This window comes from Triticum urartu, chromosome 2A (assembly GCF_056163025.1).
Source record: "Triticum urartu cultivar PI428250 chromosome 2A, HENAU_Tu73, whole genome shotgun sequence".
NCBI lineage: Eukaryota > Viridiplantae > Streptophyta > Magnoliopsida > Poales > Poaceae > Triticum > Triticum urartu.
The window spans coordinates 90,192,153-90,212,324 of record NC_141874.1 but is presented as its reverse complement, the minus strand read 5'-3'; the positions used below and the strand labels follow the sequence as shown (position 1 = coordinate 90,212,324).

General features: G+C 44.0%; 1 long non-coding RNA gene across 5 annotated transcripts; it reads right to left on the bottom strand.

Moving 5' to 3' along the window:
• Positions 1 to 1,798: 1,798 nt before the first annotated feature.
• On the bottom strand, positions 1,799 to 7,339 carry LOC125535908 (uncharacterized). Of its 5 annotated transcripts, none has more exons than XR_007294852.2 (7): positions 6,359 to 7,339; positions 6,061 to 6,243; positions 5,387 to 5,530; positions 5,205 to 5,293; positions 3,241 to 5,117; positions 2,633 to 2,772; positions 1,799 to 2,253 (listed from the first exon to the last, which is right to left on the bottom strand). It is a non-coding gene; the product is annotated as an uncharacterized LOC125535908 (long non-coding RNA). The 5 variants fall into 5 exon arrangements; XR_007294854.2 differs by lacking the exon at positions 5,205 to 5,293 and having other exon boundaries at positions 3,241 to 3,308; positions 3,514 to 5,117; XR_007294853.2 differs by lacking the exon at positions 5,205 to 5,293 and having other exon boundaries at positions 3,241 to 4,716; positions 4,879 to 5,117.
• Positions 7,340 to 20,172: the final 12,833 nt, after the last annotated feature.

The window sequence follows — 20,172 nt, the reverse complement described above, 5'->3', positions numbered from 1 at the left end:
TAGCTCAACGACGTAAATATTTTTTGCATATAGAAGAAAAGAAAGAAGGTCCCATGATTTGAAATAGAGAAACCACATGAAAGAAAGGAACAAAGCAATAGGAGGAAAAGGAGGCATGCCAAATCATCACCGTGTGTATGTGGCAATATCACTAAAGTGGCTGTCGTGGCCTCCTAGGCTATGGGGTGAGGAGGTGCTGGTATCAACTCCAAATAAGATGTCAGCAAAATCATTATGGTCATCGTCCTCGAATCGACGATAACATTGACTCGGTGGTCACTCCTCCGATGTGCCTTCTTCCCCATGGTTGGGCTTTCTCAAATAGCTTGATCTTCTTCCTCCAATCTAACAATGATGCATGTTGGCACGCTTCGGGCCGACTGGACATATATGCAACCCGTGTGAGACATACATGGGATGCTGAAGGGCATCCATGGCGCTCATGTCAATGAAGAAGAGGAGGTTGGGCTTGTCATAGTGGTCGTTGCCGTTGAATCAGTCGATGCGCTCGAACCACTATGGTGATGACACATACGTAGCAGGCATGATCTCCACCGCAGCCGAGCTTATAACACATCCCTTCTCGAGAGTCGCCTAGTTGTGCACATAGTGATCGGAGGAATCTAAACCATGCCAGTAATAGCACACTACCGTCCATCGCCTCAAACACTGCTGCCACAAGGCTGAAGCATGGTGCCGCCACAAATAGCACCCAACCGACTAACCCCCCCTTCCCCCCACAACGTAGTACCCACCGCCGTCATGCGCTCAGTTACAAAGCGATGATGCCATCATCATCCCTGTTGTCTCTTCCTCCTCCAATTCTGCTAACACCTTCGGTTCTCCCGGCCTCGTCCCCATGGACGACGGCGCAGAGTAAATCTTCGAAGAGGCAGTTGTTGCCTTCTCCGCCAGCACTTTGCCTTCACTCTGGATAGCATCATGGGGCCGGTGAGGGAGGTCGGAGCCCATGAGCTCATGTTTCTGTAGGGCCTCACGAGCGCGTCCCCATCCTCCTCTGCAACCTCCACACCTGCCTCCCGCACTATGCTCTTCATCCCTAGCCATGCCCAATCTTGATCAGGATGTATGACATATACTGTCTATGTAAACATCTAACACACACCTTCCATGCAGACATAATAATTATGCTATTCTTCTCCTGCCCCAAAGTTGCAAAAGTGGAGTCAGTGAGTGCTCGTGTTTCCGATCCACACTGATCTAGACAAGGATGGCACGGAGGAGATGGTGGACAGATGCAACCCACGCTGATCTAGCCAAGGATGGCACGGAGGAGATGGAGGACAGATGCAACTGCTGGGTGGTTGAGGGAGAGGGAGGTGCCGCTGACAGTGGCGGTCATCTAGGGTTACGCCTTGATGGAAGGGTTTGCTCGCTCATGTGGGGGAGAGGTGAGAGAGAGAGGCGACCGACTAAGATGTAAAAAAAACCATGGATGTCCTTGGACATCAGGTTGTGCCAAATATCACATCCATAAGAACTCTAAAGTAAACCTAGACTTGAAATAATATTGACAGTACACCAAACTGCACTTGAGAATTCCAAACTGAAGATTTATGTCTAGCATATCATATGTCATGTATCTGTTCTACTCCATATTCCAAAATGCAGGAACACACTGTCAAAAAAAAAAATTCTGCAGCACAAGACGCCATGTATATGTTCTATTAGGCTCCATTGCCATTTATTCTTTACATGGCCTTCTGTTCACCAATAAATAAATTGCGCTCAGAGGAACTCAATTCCTTTTAATTCACAGTAAAGCTTGCGATACTGAGGAAAAAAAGCAAGCAAGCAAGCAGCCACCTTAATTTATTAGTAGGGTCTCAATCTGGCGCTTACAAGCTTTCACACTACGACAAAATAATTCAGCGAGCATGTTGTAGGCACAAGAAGAAAGCAAACGGCCAGCTTAATTGAACAGTAGGACCTTGATCGCTTAGACTTTTTCTATTGCAGCTGGAAGACACAAGACCAATTACCTACAGGCTGCAGGTCCGTTGTTGCAGAGACATTTAAAGCTCTCTTCAACATCATTTACATATTTGCATCTCGCGACATTGTCCTCATTTACAAAGTTCTGTCTTGAACATCAGAGACATTGTCTGCTAAAGTTCATCATGAGCTTCTTTAACTTTAGCAAGTCTATCGAAGCTTGACCATGGATGCCTCATTCCGCATATGTTCCGGGCTTCCGGCATGACCACCAATACCCCTAGATGGACAACTAAGCTACACAAAAAGAGTATATGAATAAGAGATTAGCAAGTGTTTTCTCGCTCAACTCGAAAACATATCAAGCAATTTTTCTTCAAAGTAGGTATACCCTCTTTTTTGTACAAAAAAGGGGCAGACACCTTCATGTCTAATAAAAATTTCTATAGCAAATCAACCGAACCAATCAGGCTTCTATTAACATGCTTATATGCATGATAGTATATTCCAAATTGGAACTAAAACCGACTTCAATATACATAAGTGTTCAGTAAACTGCATCTTTGCCAAATTACTCAATATACACAAGGATTGAGAGATCATCATGCAACGTAAATGGTGCACTGAAACAAGATTTGTGGATATCTGGTTAGGAGCATGAACTGCTAATCCTTACTTTGCAAATATAGTCCGGTTACATCGTCTCAATATACTTGATAAGCCTTTGGTGTGAGAAGTATATAAAAAAAGATGCATGCCCATTGAAAACTTTGAGTCTTCTGAAATCACAATTTCCACCCTTGCTTTCCTAGATATCTGCTCAAAGAAAAATGATATTATATACACTTGCATGTATTTTTTTTGCTCATGATCTTTCTATATGCCAGTGTTTTATGCAACTACATATCTAAGGGGAAAGGCATTCCTAGCACCGCGTAGGAATACCATAAATTTTGAAGTAGCCACTATTCACTACTGGTTGTTGTAATCTATGTTGCTACGTTAGGTCAGCGGTTATAAACATGGGAATGCCAGACTACAAGTTCAGTACAAGGGTGATCTAAATATAGTTATGTTACAGCTTAGTCGCAACTGACTGGGTTAAGCATCTCCGCGGTTCTAGCGCAAGAAGAAAAATACCTTGACCAATATGAAAGGAAGGCAGATGCCATTAACATTCTCTAACAGCTGTAACTGAAGGAGATATCAAATACACCAGTATATATAAAATAGTAAGAGGCAACAAAACCAAAGACAAGTTGTTGCATAGTGTAAGCAGCTTGCCTGTTTTCGATTTCCTAGAGGAGTGCCTTCTTGCTCCTAATCTTGTTGACGAGTCCTCTCCGAAATTCCTTCAAAGAACAAGATGGTAGAAATCAACTCATAATCATAATTGTAACTTGAAAGGCCCATCCGCCGTATCTCCTTTTTCTATTTTGCCGTAACAGGAAGTGCAATGAGAACGTTGAAAGCATCATACACTCCCCGCCTAATATTCTTCTCATCAAACAACAAAGATAATATTTATTTGAGAATCAATGGGGGGAGTTTCCTCACCTGAATATCTCTACTCAAAATCAACGAATGTCATAACAAACACGAACCTTCACAGGGATCTCCACCATCGAAAATCATAACGACAACCAACTTTGTGAGGCATCTTGCTCAATCATTGAGCTAAGATGAACCGAGAGCACGAAGCTCGCCGCAACATATTGGCAGCCCTGAGAGGGTCTTGAGCAAGCATCACGAGAAGCGGCGAAAAGTGAAGGCAACGAAGGGGGGGGGGGGGTTGGTGGAGCGGTCATCGTCGAAGAAGCGGAGGCAAGACAAGATAGGTGCACTCCATACCACGCCTCCAGGGAGGTTTACGGCGCAGGGGAGCGACACCGTGGTCGATCAAATAGAAGATACGATCATGGATTTCCCCCAGAGTTCACCTATAGCCACCGTCAGGCCGATGATCAAACAACGCCATTTAGATGGAAATGGTGTGAAGCATCATCGTTGTCTTGGCCAGCAGCATCTATCCAATCATGGTTTTCTCCCAATCCCCGGCCACACCCCCCCACATGACGAACGCAGAGCAGCCGCCAGATCTAGGTGATTCCTGCCAGCAAAGCAAAGCCAGCAGACATCAAGATGTTGTAGTAGCCAGACGAGACTTTTGATCGCACAACAACAACCAGACATCGGGGAGGAGGAAGTGGAGTGCTGCAGTAGCCAGACGAGACTTTTGATCAGCAGGAAGGGTGGTACGGACGGAGGAGGAGTAGATGCAGAGCGGGGGCACCCCGGAAGATCCAGATGCGCCAGCATCAAGGATGCAGAGCAGCACCGCGACCAGCAGGTCGACGCTGCTCAGGGAGGGTGGCTGGCGATGACATGGAGAGGCCTGGGTGGGAGGTTGGTGGAGAGCAGGGCGCTTGGGAGAAGCACGAAGAAGAGCGGCGTTGGATGGACATGGCACGGCAGATCCGATCACTGCGATGTTGTTGTGTTCCACTGTCGTAGTTGCAAAGACAGTAAGGCGACAGTGCTGGTTAGAGGTCTATAACATGTGGATGTTTGTAATAAGCTTTCTGGAACCATGACATTTGGCGGGCCGGCACTCTTTGTATCAGTTCCGTGCTAAATGGAATTGGGAGCAATGCTTCTTAATTCGCAGAAGTGGAAAGGGAATAGAGAAGTCCATATTATACAAACCCCTGGACCAATATGTGCCATGGACTTCAGCTCTGAATAAATCTCATCTGCAACCTGTAATAGACAGTAGCTGGTTGAGGTAGTTGATGAATCAAGAGGGAAGAAAATAAATCAGTTCCCAAGCATATATATTTGAAAGACGTGTTATGTATCAGCAAAAAAATGGCATGGCAACAATGTAATAGAAGTATTGAATTTTATGCCTTTCAGCATCACCTCCACAGGATAATTATTTTGCGGTGGCATTCAGGATACTCTTTAATTTGTGCTTCTTAAGCAGACTGCATAGTTACAGTTTAGATAAAGCCATCCAAAACTATAGCAAACTCCATCGATATTTAAACGTGGCATTCGGGGATGATTTATCATGGCCAATTAGTGAAGGATACATGCGTTTGAACTTTGGAGAACACCTCACTGTATGTTGTTCTTCCTTTGGCTTCCACCCTCACAAACTACAAAATCACGTCAAATGCTCATTAGATAAAAGTACCATCGTGTTAGCAATTCAAGTTTACATTCATGACAGAAAAACATCTCACTTCGAAAAGGTTATTGCACAGCCGTTACAGTAGATGGTAGAAATCAACTCATAAAACACAAGCAGAGGATGTAATTTGAATCAGATAACCTACAACGGCAATATAGTTTTCAGAAAATAAACATTGTACTGGCTAAATAAATGGCGATATAGTTTTCAGAAAGTGAAATATACAAGATTCACCTTATGCTTGGAAAGAGGCTTTCCAATCATCTTTATCGGTCACCAAACACCATCATAAGTCTTGCATTTGAGTGCATATCAATCTTCACCAATGACTACAATGCCACATGATGCTTGTGCTTCTTTTAAAGTGGACCATCCGTTCTGAAAAAGCATATTTGATTTATTAGTGGATTTGATTTGAACGTGCAAAAGTAATAGAATAATAAGCATATATGAGTTTCATACTACACTTATTTATTACTACAAGGAGGTAGCACTGCAGTGTTTTTATGATATGCACAAATTTAGGAGCTTGGAGCTGATTCAGTTCAACCAAATTGCCATTTCCCAGTTCTCATCTGGACAGCCTGAAAAAAGGAAAACTGCACAATAGAGGCTAGAGAACATACACCTGGTTCATGTAATTCACAGGAAGTGCTCAACGATGCAATACCAAAATTTAATCTAATGAACACACTTAACGATGCAATCTCCTAAAAACCATGATCTGACCATGGACAACGAAGACAAAATGGGCAAATAAACTATAAATAGAGTTGTAGCAACTTGATTGTGCACCAACAAAAATTACATGGCAGTGTGATGGTAATGTGCATTCAACCCTGTGTTACAGGCCACTTGCAATTGGACAAGGATTCAAATCAGCACCTGACAATTTGTCGAACACTTACCGATGAGTCAGAAATATTGCAACCGATGCGGGACGAGCTTGGACACATTGAGGATGACGACAAAACGGCCGCCGGCCCCCTCGATCATCTTCTCATAGAAAAGAAAGCAGCTGCTGCCCTCTCAGGCCGCCGGTGTGCTGCATGCGATGCTTGGACTCCACTGCAGGTCTTCCTTGCCGAATCCTGCATCAGTTCACATTTACCTAGCACATCAGTAAATCCTTCCAAAGGAAAGGAGCTACAGAATCCGTCAGTTAAACTTCTTGGTATTTGTCTGAAGTCTTAAGTAATCAATCACCTGAGGGTAGAGCCTCTCAAACCGGTAGTAGTAGGACTCTTTGTTGATGGACACTATTGTACAACATTCTTCATCTTCTCATTAAGCCTTCAGGCCACTGATCCAGTTGTAGCCCACGCCGTCACTGAACTGCATTCCTTCTGCCTGTACGGATGTTTCCTTCTGGCTGTGGAGGGGAACATTGCAGTTGCAGAAAGCATTAGTTCAGAACGCGGCCCATGCGCAGGCGACCGAGGGCCCCTGCTCAACGGTGTCAACCACCGCTCCTTGGCCACGACCACCGCGTCAGACTGCTCTGGCTGGGCTCCGCTTCATGTTCAACGTTGTCCTCCAGCAGTGCGCCCACACAGAAAGGCCACGAAGGATGGGAGGCGACGGCGAAGGCTTGAGCAGGAGGACAGAGACAGCGCGAAGAGGAAGAGGTCGTCGCGGCCTCGCCCGGGAGGCACCACGTCGGCCTGACCGCCTGAGGTGGTGGGCCAGACTGCGTGGCTCCGCATGTTGGCCATCAACGAACCGTGCAATGGCAATCTCCAATTTCATGGATCAGACGACGGTGAACCTTGATCTACACGGATCTGGCTACTGCTACCTCGATCTGGCACAACGCTACCCTCCAAGCTCAGACCATCACGGCTCGATCCTTCTCCTCCGCCCAGCGCGGTGGAGCCACTGCCCCAACCGTCCACCCACTAAGCGACACGACCGACCCGCTCCCATCCTCACTGCCCGTAACATGAGTCGCGGCGGGGCAGCGAGGGTAAGAAACCCTAGCGGTAGCCAGGCGTGGGGGTGGGGGTTTGGAGTGCTGTTGCGTGAGGGAGTGAAGAGGTGGAGATGCTCCTGCGGCCGCGCCCGAAGAAGAGGTCGGGAGATGGGGGCGGCGGCGGAGCAGGAGATGGGGGCGGCGGCGGCACGGGAGAGGAGGGAAAGAGAGAGGTTGCATCGGGATCGAGAGGAGGGGCATCGTACGGGTTTTTCTCAGCGGGAGCGGTGGTGCGGAAAAACCTATGACTACGAAAAAAACCCGAACGAAAGTGGTGGGACGAAAATTGACCGGCGGAGACTACCAATTGCTCCCTCCACTTTCGTCCGGTTTTTTTCGTAGGTTAACCTTCGTAGATTTTTTTTCGTCTTGTTTATTTTTGTCTCACCTTCCATTATTATATCCTCACGGTGATTTTTTTCACTCTTCCATTAAAAACTTTCTTAACTTTTGCAAACTTTCCTAACCATGCATGTCACAAACGGGTAGGTATTGATATCACGTTACAAACAATAAAACCCATTTTCATGGAAATCAATTGAAATCCTAATTTCCTAACACATTGATTCTTACCTTTTCTAATCTCTACTCAGTTGGTAGGCATGTCACAAACGGGCACGTATTGATATCACGTTACAAACAATAAAACCCATTTTCATGGAAATCAATTCAAATCCTAACTTTTCTAACACGTTGATTCTTACCTTTTCTGATCTCTACTCAGTTGGTAGGTGGTATCTTCGCTTCCTACTCCCAAACCTCGATCGCACAATCCCCGAGGATTCCCCACGATTCTGCACGCACAAAAGAAACAAGCAAGAAAAACCAGCGTGACTGAAACCTACGAACCTATGTCCCTCTTCCTCCCCAGCCGCGAAGCGAAGCCGGCCGGCCGCCACCCATCGCGTGCGCCTAGGGTTCTCGATGGAGCCTGCGGCCTCCATGTCGTCGGCGAATAGGCGAAGGGCGGCCTCAGAGGCGCTGGAGCTGCAGCTACGGCGGAGGACGCTCGAGACCATGCTGGAGCAGTGCGGTTATCGAGACGATGTTCAGGAGTGCGAGGACGGGAATCTGGGCTAGGGGCGGACGGCTGGGCGGCGACATCAGCGACAGGGAGGGGCCACCCCCGGCGCCGGGGTTGGCGTATCCGAGGGCAGTCCACGGTGGCTGCGGCGAGGGTGGGCTCATATCCCGTTCATGGAGCTCCGGCACCGCCGCCCCGTTTCCCATCTCTTCCCGATCCGGCGCCGCAACCATCGTCTCCTATCTCTCCCTGAAGTCACGATACTGATGGTTGCCAGGGGCTCGATCCAATGAAACGCAGGATGGTCGGACACTCCAGTGCGGATGCTTGCAAGGGCGTGCTGGCCCTCGCTTGGAAGGGGATGAGACTGTCAGGAAGTTAACTTGGTTGGCGAAAGACCAGGCGCAAGATGTGGTGGAGTGGAGACGACGGAGGTTATGGTTGGTGTGGAGATCACGTGTCAGCTGCTGGGAGGATCACAACGATGGCCTGTGTGCGTTCCAGGCATTGGGCTGGGTAGCAATGCATGATGGCTATGCGACTTCCATGGCGATGCAGACGGAACAATCAACGTCAGCATGGCCTTGGTTGGCTTGGGAAGGCTTCAAAAACTGTATATTGGTTTCATCTTGCTTTTTTTCTCTTTCACAAGTACATGTTCACTGATTCTATTTTTTAGCTGATGTTCTTTTGGTTTTAATGATGCATGAGGGTGTGATAAAAATGATTAGAAGTAATATACACTAACGTTAGGTTTAGCATTGGGGGTAACTTGGTAAGTAGTAACAATTTGTGGGTTCAAGCCACGCACCAGCAGAAGGATGCCATGCCGAGGAGTGTCGGATGTGGCCAGACCTCCAGTTTTCAAGGAAGATGGCGGACGAGCCTCCACATCAGGGAAGAGATGAGGGGCTCCGGGGCACTTTCCAAGGAAGCTTCTCTTTGTAGTTTCTGTGTGCCAAGTTTCAATTGTCGGTCTGTATATTTTTCTGAAAGCAGTTTGTGAATTCTGAACCTATTTAACTAATACTGAAGCCATCTCTTGTTTTCACTCCTTCTGAACCTAGCAAAATGACCTGCTTGGGTCGAACGAGGACATGGGCATGGTGGTGGATATAAGAAGCATGGCAAACATTCAGCTACAGAGGAACATTATGAAAGGTATGTACGGTAACTCTAGCCATGCATGGCCACACACCAACATATGTTTTGCACTGTTGTATATGTTCTAACCTAAACAAAATTGTTTACTGTGAACGGAACAATGATGCGTCGTGATACAGAGGTTGGAGAGGCTGGAGGAGACCATATGCCAGCACAAAGCGCATCTTGATGGCCATCAATATGAGGAGCTGGACCTACCCACCATTTTTAATAAAATCAGACCCGTAAATCAGGCTAATTGCAAGCATCGGGTACTTGTTAGCTATTAATTAAATCTCTTGTCATGCAAGAACATGTACTTATTTGGATGAAAGGACTGTAGCACGACTCAATGAAGAGCCAGATCGACCGTCCGCTCCCAGCGCACTCCCCGGTTCTGTCGTGCTGCCCCGTGCACCAACCATCCAGTAAAGATTTTGAGTTTAACATCTTTTCAGGAAGAAATTATCTATTGATCCACATGTTTGTATTTTGGCAGACATGAGTTAATTTACCATCTTTTAAGGAAGAAATTACTAGAGAGAAGAAAGCCTAGTTTTGCAAGTAGTGACAGTCCAACATCATATTGACAAATCTGGTTTCTCTTTCCATATATACTAGATCATTGAAGGCGCGCGTTGCTGCGCCCGTCCCTTTTTACAATGGAAAGGTAGGTATTTATAAATGTCTGAACGCATGATTACTACCCAGATCCAAGCCACATAATAACTCTGTGGTGGTCGAAATCACGATATGGCACCTATAATTTCATTGAGTCCATACATATATGAAAATGGCACTGATCGTTACTTCTTCTTTCTGAACAAACCAGTACAAAGATAACATTTTAAGGTAAGAGAGCTCTGTCATTTTTTCTCGTCTGGAAAGGCAAGCCCTTCTGTTGTACTTCCAGGAACGCTTTGGCCTTACCAAAAAAAGTGACAACTTTAGCGTGCTCGTACCAGCAGAGAATTAACGCATCAAACCTGCAATAACTGGACAACAGATGATACAAAGGTATACCGAAGAGACTACACTTGCTCAGAACAAAATGCAAGTAAAACTATTATCAAATGAAGAATTTTACCCAATAATGGCAGATGCAAGATCCAAAAATAAAATAAAATCCATGGACTATCTCCCAAGGCGAAACATAGTTTCTCTCAGACTGATATGTGAAAGTGCCTCGGGCCCTCATAGTGCCCATGAACAGTGATCGAATTGGTAATATAATTGCTATATGGATTATAATCGCTACTGTAGTGGAACTAATTTAGCAACACAAGTAGCACAAAAAACTAAAATCAAAGGTAAACCTTCTTCTTTTTACTCTCTTTAGCACAAAATTAAATAACACACTGAAAACTGGTCAATGTTGAACAGTGTTAGATGATAAAAATAACTTGTACCCACCTAGATCTGTGTATATATATTTGCTCAAATTCAAACTAATGGTCACCAAAGGAAGAAATCTCCCTTCCAGATAGAAGTAATTTACGAACTCAAGAAAAGATAGAAATCATTTAAATGACGGACTAATTTTCTTGCGGAAGTAACCTGCAGGCTAAAAATGTTTTTTGAGAACTGAAGCATACTACAAATTGACTGTCTATTTTGGACGAGCAATTAGAAACTACTTATTGTTTTGTATATAGCAGATTGAACAACAATTCTTTTTTTCTTCTTCTAAATTTGGAGGAACACAGTCCTCAGTATGGTGACTATATAATCTGGATTATCGAGTTGGAGTTTGTCAACTTATGTTATTTGCATATGTGCTATAGTGTTGGTAATGGAGGAGGCCAGGAGTGTAGGTTCTAGCAATCTCAGAAGTGGGATAGGTAGAACGACAAAAAGTCAAACTAAATTTAATGGAGCAATGATAATAAACAAAACCAAGACCTTAACTGGTAATAACAAAGTACACCATCTGCGTGCTTATAATCGAATCCAACCTTAATTTTAGTGTATATAACAGCAACATGGATGCAACTATGTGTTTGGAATTTACAGTCTTTAGGCCCATCTAATCACGTGAAGTGCAAATTCATACTACAAATTAGCATGGGGAGATCCATCTAAACTTTCAGTGACTAAGATAGTGCAACGTTTGCTAATTTTGGGCTATCACAGGATAAAGCCATGCACTTGTTGGTGCGACAAAGCGACATGCTAGAAGAAACATTGATCACAAATGTAAAAGCAGATAAATAAATCAGCAATTTACTGTAAAGAAAAACTACTTAGAATCATGAGAAATTTGTGTTCTTTGGTTCACACAAAAATGAGTTTAAAGGAAGAGCATTGAGCAATATCCCCTATGAATAGGAAGAGCTGCCACAACCTTGTTATGTTTATGAATTTTTTTTCTGGATAGTTGGTGATGCAAGGTAGTAATGAAAATAAATTGGTATACTGAAAGCATGATCCTCTAGTCTGAACAGTATCTCTACAAAAGAAAAGACGAAACAGACCTAAGTCGCAAGAATAGAAGCAAGTTACAGCAAGAGTATCTCATTTCTATGTACATTGTATTTGTCAGGCAAGATAAACGCACATGATATCATGTCAGTTAATTTGATTTGCTACAATGTTGGTCTAAATCAGATTCACTCCGTGCATCAATAGAGCAAATTATATCTCAGAGTAGGCATGTGAGAGGTTTTATCCAATAATATTGTGGATGAAAGCAAACAAGAAGGCATGGCAGAATAATCGATCATGATAAAAGAGAGAGCAGTACCTAGAGGTCTTCGACGTTTGACACAAAGGTCGGCAGAGTCCTTTTGGTTGCACAATGACACATCAAGTTGTTCTACTATGAAGTTATCAATGCGAAACTGCTCAGATGGATCCCGTGACATAACATATCTTTTATGTCAGCACAATATCAAGAAAAAATAAGTATATGTTTGTTGAGAGCTTGAGATACATACCTTCCCAATCAGTACTGGCCAATAAGATTAATGTGACCCTGTCCATAGAGAAAGATGACACCTTTCTTCAGTAAATTGTGATATCCACCTAATAAAAACACAGATATGCGCTAGTTATAATACAAAAAAACAGCATACCAGAAGTTCTAAGAAACCAGTGACAGCTATGAGGACTTGTCATTATCAAAATTTCACCTATATTAAATTAAAATGTACAAACTGCGACATATTATAACTATGGGCACACCTTCACTCTGAATAGAAAGATGGTTAGTGAACTTACCTTGAGAGCACCTTTGACAACGCAATCAGATCCTCCATCTCTTAATTCAAATGTCTCATATATTCGTAAATCCAATTATCCAAATATTAAAACTGAACAGTTCCGAGGGATCTTAGATACATTACATCATTTCTTCTCACTTTATTCCGGGAGAAATTTGGAACTGTCATTTTACTGATTTTATTATTCCGCCTGTACATATATAATTCTTCCTAGATGCACAATCCCTGCAGACTGTCATACTTATCGGTACAAAAACTTGCATCAGTAAATCAAGAGATTTAGCAAGAAAGAGAAAGGAGCATCCGAATGGAGAGGTAGAGCAATATCATTAGACAACGATAGGGGAGATAGAAGAGGGGTAGAAACGGATTACCTGCAAAACTGCAAGGTTGTTACAGACGCAGAGTGGTGAATAAGGCAAGGCGAACATGGTGAGGGTGCCGGAGGTGTCACGTCGCGTCGCATCGGCTGAGCTGTCCGCCGATCTGGACACGCCGCCATCCCACGCGAGCACGCGCGACGCAAAAGGTGAAGGGGCAGCGTCGGGACCAATAAGGAAGATGGAACGCCGCCGTAGCATCAATCTGTGTCGTCGCGGAGGAGGAGGGCTAGCCCGCTGGGTTTGGATGGGGCGAAGAAGATGGGTTCTGGGAGGGTTTGGGCATCCGCATCGCCCAGTGTCAGTCACCGCCGCCGTTAGCGCGATCAGAGAAGGGTTGAAGCCGCCAACGAGAAAGGAGAGGTCAGGATGGGAGCGAACGATTTAGCATGGAGGGTAGTTGGATTGGGTCGCCTCACGGGGTCCATGCGCACTGACAGCTCAATGGGCTTACCTGGCCTCTTTCTAGCCCAGTAAACCATAGTGCTCCGATTTTGTTTTTGGAGCAGCAGCCCGGAAACTGTAGCACTAAGGCACATCCAACGACCAAAAACGCCCGCATCGTGAGATCTAACGGCTAAAACAGCTAGGGGCGTGAGAGAGTAGGGAAAGTGCTCAGTTATAATGTTTTTAAATAAGTGTATAATTTGTTTTGATTAAGAAAGAAATGTATACATGTTTTTTATATATGTATCTCCCCTGATCTGTTTGTAGTAAAACCGACTTTGGTGTTGCAGTTTTCCTCATATTTTAGTGCTATAAGTACTAACTCGCTTTAGTAGCAATATTTTCTACTCAGGTAGATGCCTGTTTCTGTCCAACCATGGACCTATTATATTGCTTTGTTGTAAATTATTAAGCCTGAAACAATCAATGCATTTCCTGCAGCCTATCTCACGCAGGTAGATAGGTGTTGCATTCACAAGCAAGCCACTACGCGCGATTAGGCTGTTCAGATTCTCCTGTGGTGTCAAATTGTTTTGGTTTGTACTTTGTTCTCTTCGTTTTAACTGCTATCTTCTCTTACCTCTTGCAGACTAATGTTTTCTTATGGGAGAGCTGCTAATGGTGAGCGATATTCCTTGGGTCATAACAAGATATGAGTTGAACAAGTACAAATAAAGGTAAATGGCATATTTTCACTGCAAAAAAATGGATACTCTTATCATTTGCTTGTCTTACCACAATAATTGGTGCGCTTGAAATTTCAGAAAATGAAATATGTTGGCAGTTTGATTAATGCATTGATGATGTAATTATATGGCTAATATATGAGATAAAAATAGCTACATGTTGGGACTTAATTTGGAGTTTGTTATGGTTTGTCCCATGTGGTGGATAATGGGTCAGTAGACATACTCGATTGGTTACTTCCAAGTAGTTTGGTTAGTACGTGAGGACCTTGGAGGGAGGTTTGGTGTTGATTAATATGTGTTAGTGACCATGAGTTAGGATGACACTGTCTGATATTGCCGGATCCTTCTATACTGCATCGAGGTTCATGTGTTCAGTTCATGTGTTGTTTCCTCAGCCCTTACCGCCATGGTTTTCTCAAGTGCAACCGCAAGCTTAGTAATAGCAAGATAGTAACAATATTTTTTTTCGAGGGTTGACATGATTATGAATGTTTGGGGAATTCTATTTTTGTTTCTACCTGATGATTAACTGTTCGCAAGATGTGTGTTATTTTTTATTTTATTTTTGGTAGCTTACCAAGCGGATCGGACCACTTGGTAAGATGTGTGTTTATTGACTATGTGGCGGTGAAAACTTGAGAATAGGAAGGGATTTAGCATGGTGAAAGGAATATATTGAACTATTATTGTTTTTCATAATATAAGGTATGCCAACCGTATATATTTTCTCAACAAGGAGTTAAACACATATTGAGGATGGTAAAAAGCTTTGTTTGGACCTATATTATGACATTAAATTATTGGAAATTTCCCTTGGGTTGAAAGAGTAGTGGACTTCAATTTCTAGGTCTGTAATTACAGAAAATTTATGCACTTGTGTTGTTCACTTTTCCATGTTTTCTTCAGGCATTGGGCAAGGCTCCTCCTGTGTGGACCGCGAGAGATTTAGAAGGCCGAAATGGTTTAGGCAATTGTCGACCATCCAACTTATCGAGAGATTTAGAAGGTCGAAATGGTTCAGGCAACTTATTGGGCAAGGCTCCTCCTGTGTGGACCGCGAGAGATTTAGAAGGCCGAAATGGTTCAGGCAATTGCCAACCATCCAACTTATCGAGACCATCATGGATTCCAACCGAGTTATTTGTGATATCCAGAATATAACCCGGCACAAAGAGTTCTTTGTGATGCCAACCGAAGTATAGAAGTACATGCATTTGCAAAAAATAGATAATGCATTACTCTTATATTCTACTCCATTTGTAAACTAATATAAGACTTTTAAGATCACTAAAGTAGTGATCTAAAAAGTCTTCTATTAGTTTACAGAGGGAGTAGTATGCTATCTACATATTTTTGATATTCTTAAATTATCAGAAATCCACCTTTAGTGAAGGCATTACTATGCATGATTATTTTATGAAAGTTAAACATACAACATAAATCGACGACTTGATAATTTGTTATATTTGTTGGAAACTGACCGTGCGGAGCATAAAGTCACTTAGGTGAATCGGGTATCTGAGACGAGGAGCACAAGATACCTTATTCCACAAATTTTGGAGATAGAATAAGTTCATGGTGTGAAACAGGATGATGCGACACACACACACAGGTGTGGTTCGTATGTGGTCTCACCCATCTCGCACCAGAAGCACACTTCTGTAGGCCCACACATGGTCCACATTTCTTGGCCCGTGGCAAAGCACAACGTGCATCCATGAGCAATTGGTGGCTATATTTTATTGCATCGGGAGCAAGAATGCGTTTTACTGTTCTTGCCAACGGATTATACGCGCCAGTGTATATCTGTAGAGTCACCTCTCTTCAGATTGTGTAGAGGAGCTCAGACCAATTATTAGAATTTAAATTGCATGTCTACTCCAATACACATCAAATTATTAGCTTTTATGTGTGCACATTGTATATTCTGCAGTCTGCAACATCAAATTATTAGCTTTTATGTGTGCACACTGTATATTCTATAGTCTGCACACATCTCAGAAACGTTCGGGTGCCTGTTTACTACTCCCTCCGTAAAAAAAATATAAGAGTGTTTATCTAAAAGCTTCCTTCCATGTACTTTTGGCATAGTTTAGATTTTTGTGTCACCTCTCCTTGGGAATTAGGGGATGTCCTACATGTCAAAGCATTTCTGGTCTAATCCTAATCTGCCGTGTTTTGGAGCTTATGAATTTCTTAAAATTCATTTACTTAAGAATGCAATCTTCCGGTGTTCATTGATATAACGTGTTGTCTTTTGCATACTTTTTGTAGTTTCAGTAAGATTGATCACATAGATGGTTCTACATGGATAGAGATATCCACTTAGTGCACATCTGTTGAGATTCAAAAGGTAATTGACATTAGTTGAGATTCAAAAGGTACTTGATTTTTGTGAAAATTATCGGTTCATGTTGTGCCCATTTGTAGACTTTTTCTCAGTCTTTTAAAATTGTATGTACAAGCCGAATTCAGGTGCGGTACAAGCCATGGTGCACTATATATTTACCAAGGGTGATGTGTTGTTGGTTGAAAAATTGCCGCAGTTAATAGCTTCGGCTTAATATTTGACACGGACTTGAACCATTTGCAGTGTCATTGTCAGGCTGATTATTGCTATGGAGAATGAAACATCCATGCTATCGATGAAGAACAATCTCACAAAATTGAATATATCTTCTTGTGCTATTATTGCTGAAATTAAGAGGCGCACTATAAGTCTGAGGAATTGTCAAGCTTTGTGTACCTTATAATAGTGGAACCCATGGATGCGTGAAGTTGAGTAATATTAATACTACTTAATCGTTGACGACATATATCTAGTTAGCGAACGATTTGATTGGTTAAGGAGACACAATAACTACCGAGAAGAAAACAAGTGGAAGAGAGTCTTTATTTGTCCATGTATGATGGAAATCAGATGCCCACCTTGCTTAACACATATTTCTGAATTAAAAGAATAATTTGATCAATGTTTCTATGTTTTTTATTATTATGTGACAACACATGGACATTCGTCTTTTGCCCGTTGCAACGCACGGGCATTCCGCTAGTGTACATAGAACACGAACGCGAATATAAACCCATGACGATTTATTGTGGAACGCAAGGGGTATGGCACAAAGATTTTGGGCCGCATGATTGTGTCGCGATCCGTGAAGTGGATTGGTTTCTGCATTTGATTAGATCAACCCTAACATGTCGATCCATTTCGTTCGTGTTGGTCCGTGTGGGTCCGCGAGGCTGAAAACCATGGCCCATTGTGCTGACGCAACTCAAATATTGTCCGTGCACTGTTAATCTGAACAAATTTTTACCTTAGAATTGGGCGAGTTTTAGGAGCACACGGATACAAGACAAACACGCTGCATGTTCGTTCGGCGTCCGCCTTGGGTCCGCATGTTGGCGTCTAACTACCACCATCGGTCCAAGCTCGTCCTTGGTGCACCGGCCAGCCAACTTCACCATTGCGTCATGGCTGGCATGCATGCCCCTCTACCTTCCCGTTCGTCGATGCCGCTACGACTGGCAGCAGTGCATCCCGGCGCCATGGCCGGATGTTCATCTGCTACACGGCTGACACCTCAACCCCGATTGGGTGCCCGTGTCGATGTTGTCGCAGTGTGTCCACACTCGGATGGACGAGATCCTCCGCCACCGTGCTGCACTCCTGGCCGAGTTGCGCGCCCATCGGACTACGCGGTGGACTCTCCCAACTGGGACGCTTGGCTCGCCAGGGAGCATGAGGTCTGCCGCCGGCATAGCTTGTGTGTGACGGTTGTGCGGGCTACACATGCTCCACCACCGCCGATGGTGGTGCGAGAATAGGAGGATGCCTTCCTCCCGACGCTCGAGGAGGCCAACAGGCGGGCCTACGAGGAGTCAGAGCTCGAAGAGATGGCCTTGTGGCCTGGCCTTGCGAAGGCACTGGCGGATTCGGTGGCCGGCGTGGAGGCCAACCTGCCGCTACCACCCACGCACGCGCCCAAGGAGGAGGAACTGCTGCACATCTACGTGTTGACGAGCACGATGCCTATCTACGTGTCGTGCCCAACCGTTTGGATCGGCGCGACCGAGGAGGAGGAACTGCTGCACATCTACGTGGAGGCAGAGTTGCACGACCTATAGCAGGAGGCGGCACAACAGCAGCAGGCATATCCCCTGGGCGTAGGCACCAGCATACGCCGACGTCGCCAATAAGGACGACGACGGTGAAGATGACGCCTAGATACACCACCCCCTAGATTCCCCGTTGCCGACGTAGATGTTCAATTTTTAATTCTTATTTTAATGTTTTTAGTTTTATTTATTGTATGAATGGAGTTTTGCCGACTATCTTTTTTAAAATCCTATGTCTGCCCGCAAATCTCGAATGTGTTAGCCGCGTTGGGCGCACCTAAGGCCCACCGGATGAAATCGGACATCTTCGTCCGTCTAGCCAACCCGAACGAGCAAATAGTTGACCAAATGAGCGTCCATTTGTGTCGGCACGTTGTAGTTGGCCTTAGAGTTTTGTCCCTTGTGAATTCCTGACTGAGACAACATTTGGCAGTAAGACGCAGCCCACCCACCACGGCTCTTGCTTTTTCTTTTGACTTCAAAATTTCAATTTGTTGTATCTTTTGAGCCGAAAGTCCACTTTGTATTTCAATTGCACATTCGTGTTTTTTTGTGATGAGGGCTTTGAAACAAGACCACTCTTGAACACGTTCGGACAAGTTTTAAAATTTTCATCAAGTTTCAACTACTGGAACTTCTTAAGAATGAATGATAAATTCACCAAGTTTCAGAACTAAAACTTGAACACAGACCCAAGGCCTCGAGTTTCTAAAACTGAAACTTAAAGACTAAACCATAAACCCTAGTCCCTAAAAGCCCTAAACCCCTAAAAGCAAATGAAACTTGATAAAGACAATAATATTATGACAATCAAGTTTGAAAAATTGAAACTTGCAATTTTTTTTAGAAAATTGTTGAATTGTATTCAAGATTGTCCTTGCTTGAAAGTTCTCGTCGCAATGAACATAAATGTGCAAATAAATTTTAGTTTGGACTTTTGATTCAAAAGATATTGTTGATTCAAATTTAAAGATGAAATGAAAAGACATGGGAGGTGGGATGGATGACACATGCATCTCTGGCAAAAACTGCCAAAAGCAAGCATGGATAGACCCTCGCCCTACAATAATCAAAGCCTTAGGGCAAACAACTTTATGAATCTTAAAGCAATCCGATGGCTGTATGAATGTGTGCTCCCGTCCCGGCGTACCTTTGCGAGTTTCCGACCTATAAACCGTGGAAACTCTCGTCTTGAGGAAGCCTACAATTCCAACAAGTAAAACATGTAAAAAAGAATATTTTATTAATATAAGCCTTAGCATAAGTGTGATACCAGTTTGATCTCCTTTTTTAGCTAAAAGGACAAAGGTCATATACTCATATGAGGTTACGGAACAGTGAACGGGAAGAAGGAACGAGTGAGGCTTTCATTGGTCAAACAATATGCCCTCCTCACTTGAGGAGAGTGAAGGTCATGACTTATTGAAGAAAATTGTTAATTGGCCAAGAGAAGGGGAACTCCTTTTGTCAGCCAAAAGCTTACCTCTTTCATCTCAATTTCACATCTTGATCTTGCTCACTTCGCCCGCCTATCGTATCGGCTTGGCTTCCTCCGTCAAGCGACAACTTCTACCTCTGACGGCTTCACTATCGCTCATGACTGGTAGTAGTTGTATCAAGTAGAACTAACCCTTACAAAAACACACCAATGAAAACTTAAAATTACACCCGAATATTTGGGGTGTCGAAGTCTTCTTTCCCTTACGTCCATCGGCGGCGCGCCACGAGCAAAGCTCGTTGCTGCCTCTGGGCATCCATCTCGACCAAAAAAACCTTGTGTAAACTCATGAGCTTATATAAGCAGTGACCGGAAGACTCCCGGCAATGATCCACATAACAAATCACCGCCCCGGAGAAACAATTGTTGAAGGGGGCCTAAAGAGCACCCCCGTTCCGGTCAGAGTGGTTGGAGAACACAAATCACACTCTTATCGATGAGGCTGTCGGCGTTCTGGGAACGGGGGTCCCCAGACTTGCATGCCTACGGCCTGCAACGTGGCTCAGGTGGGGCCCCATCGCAGCCCA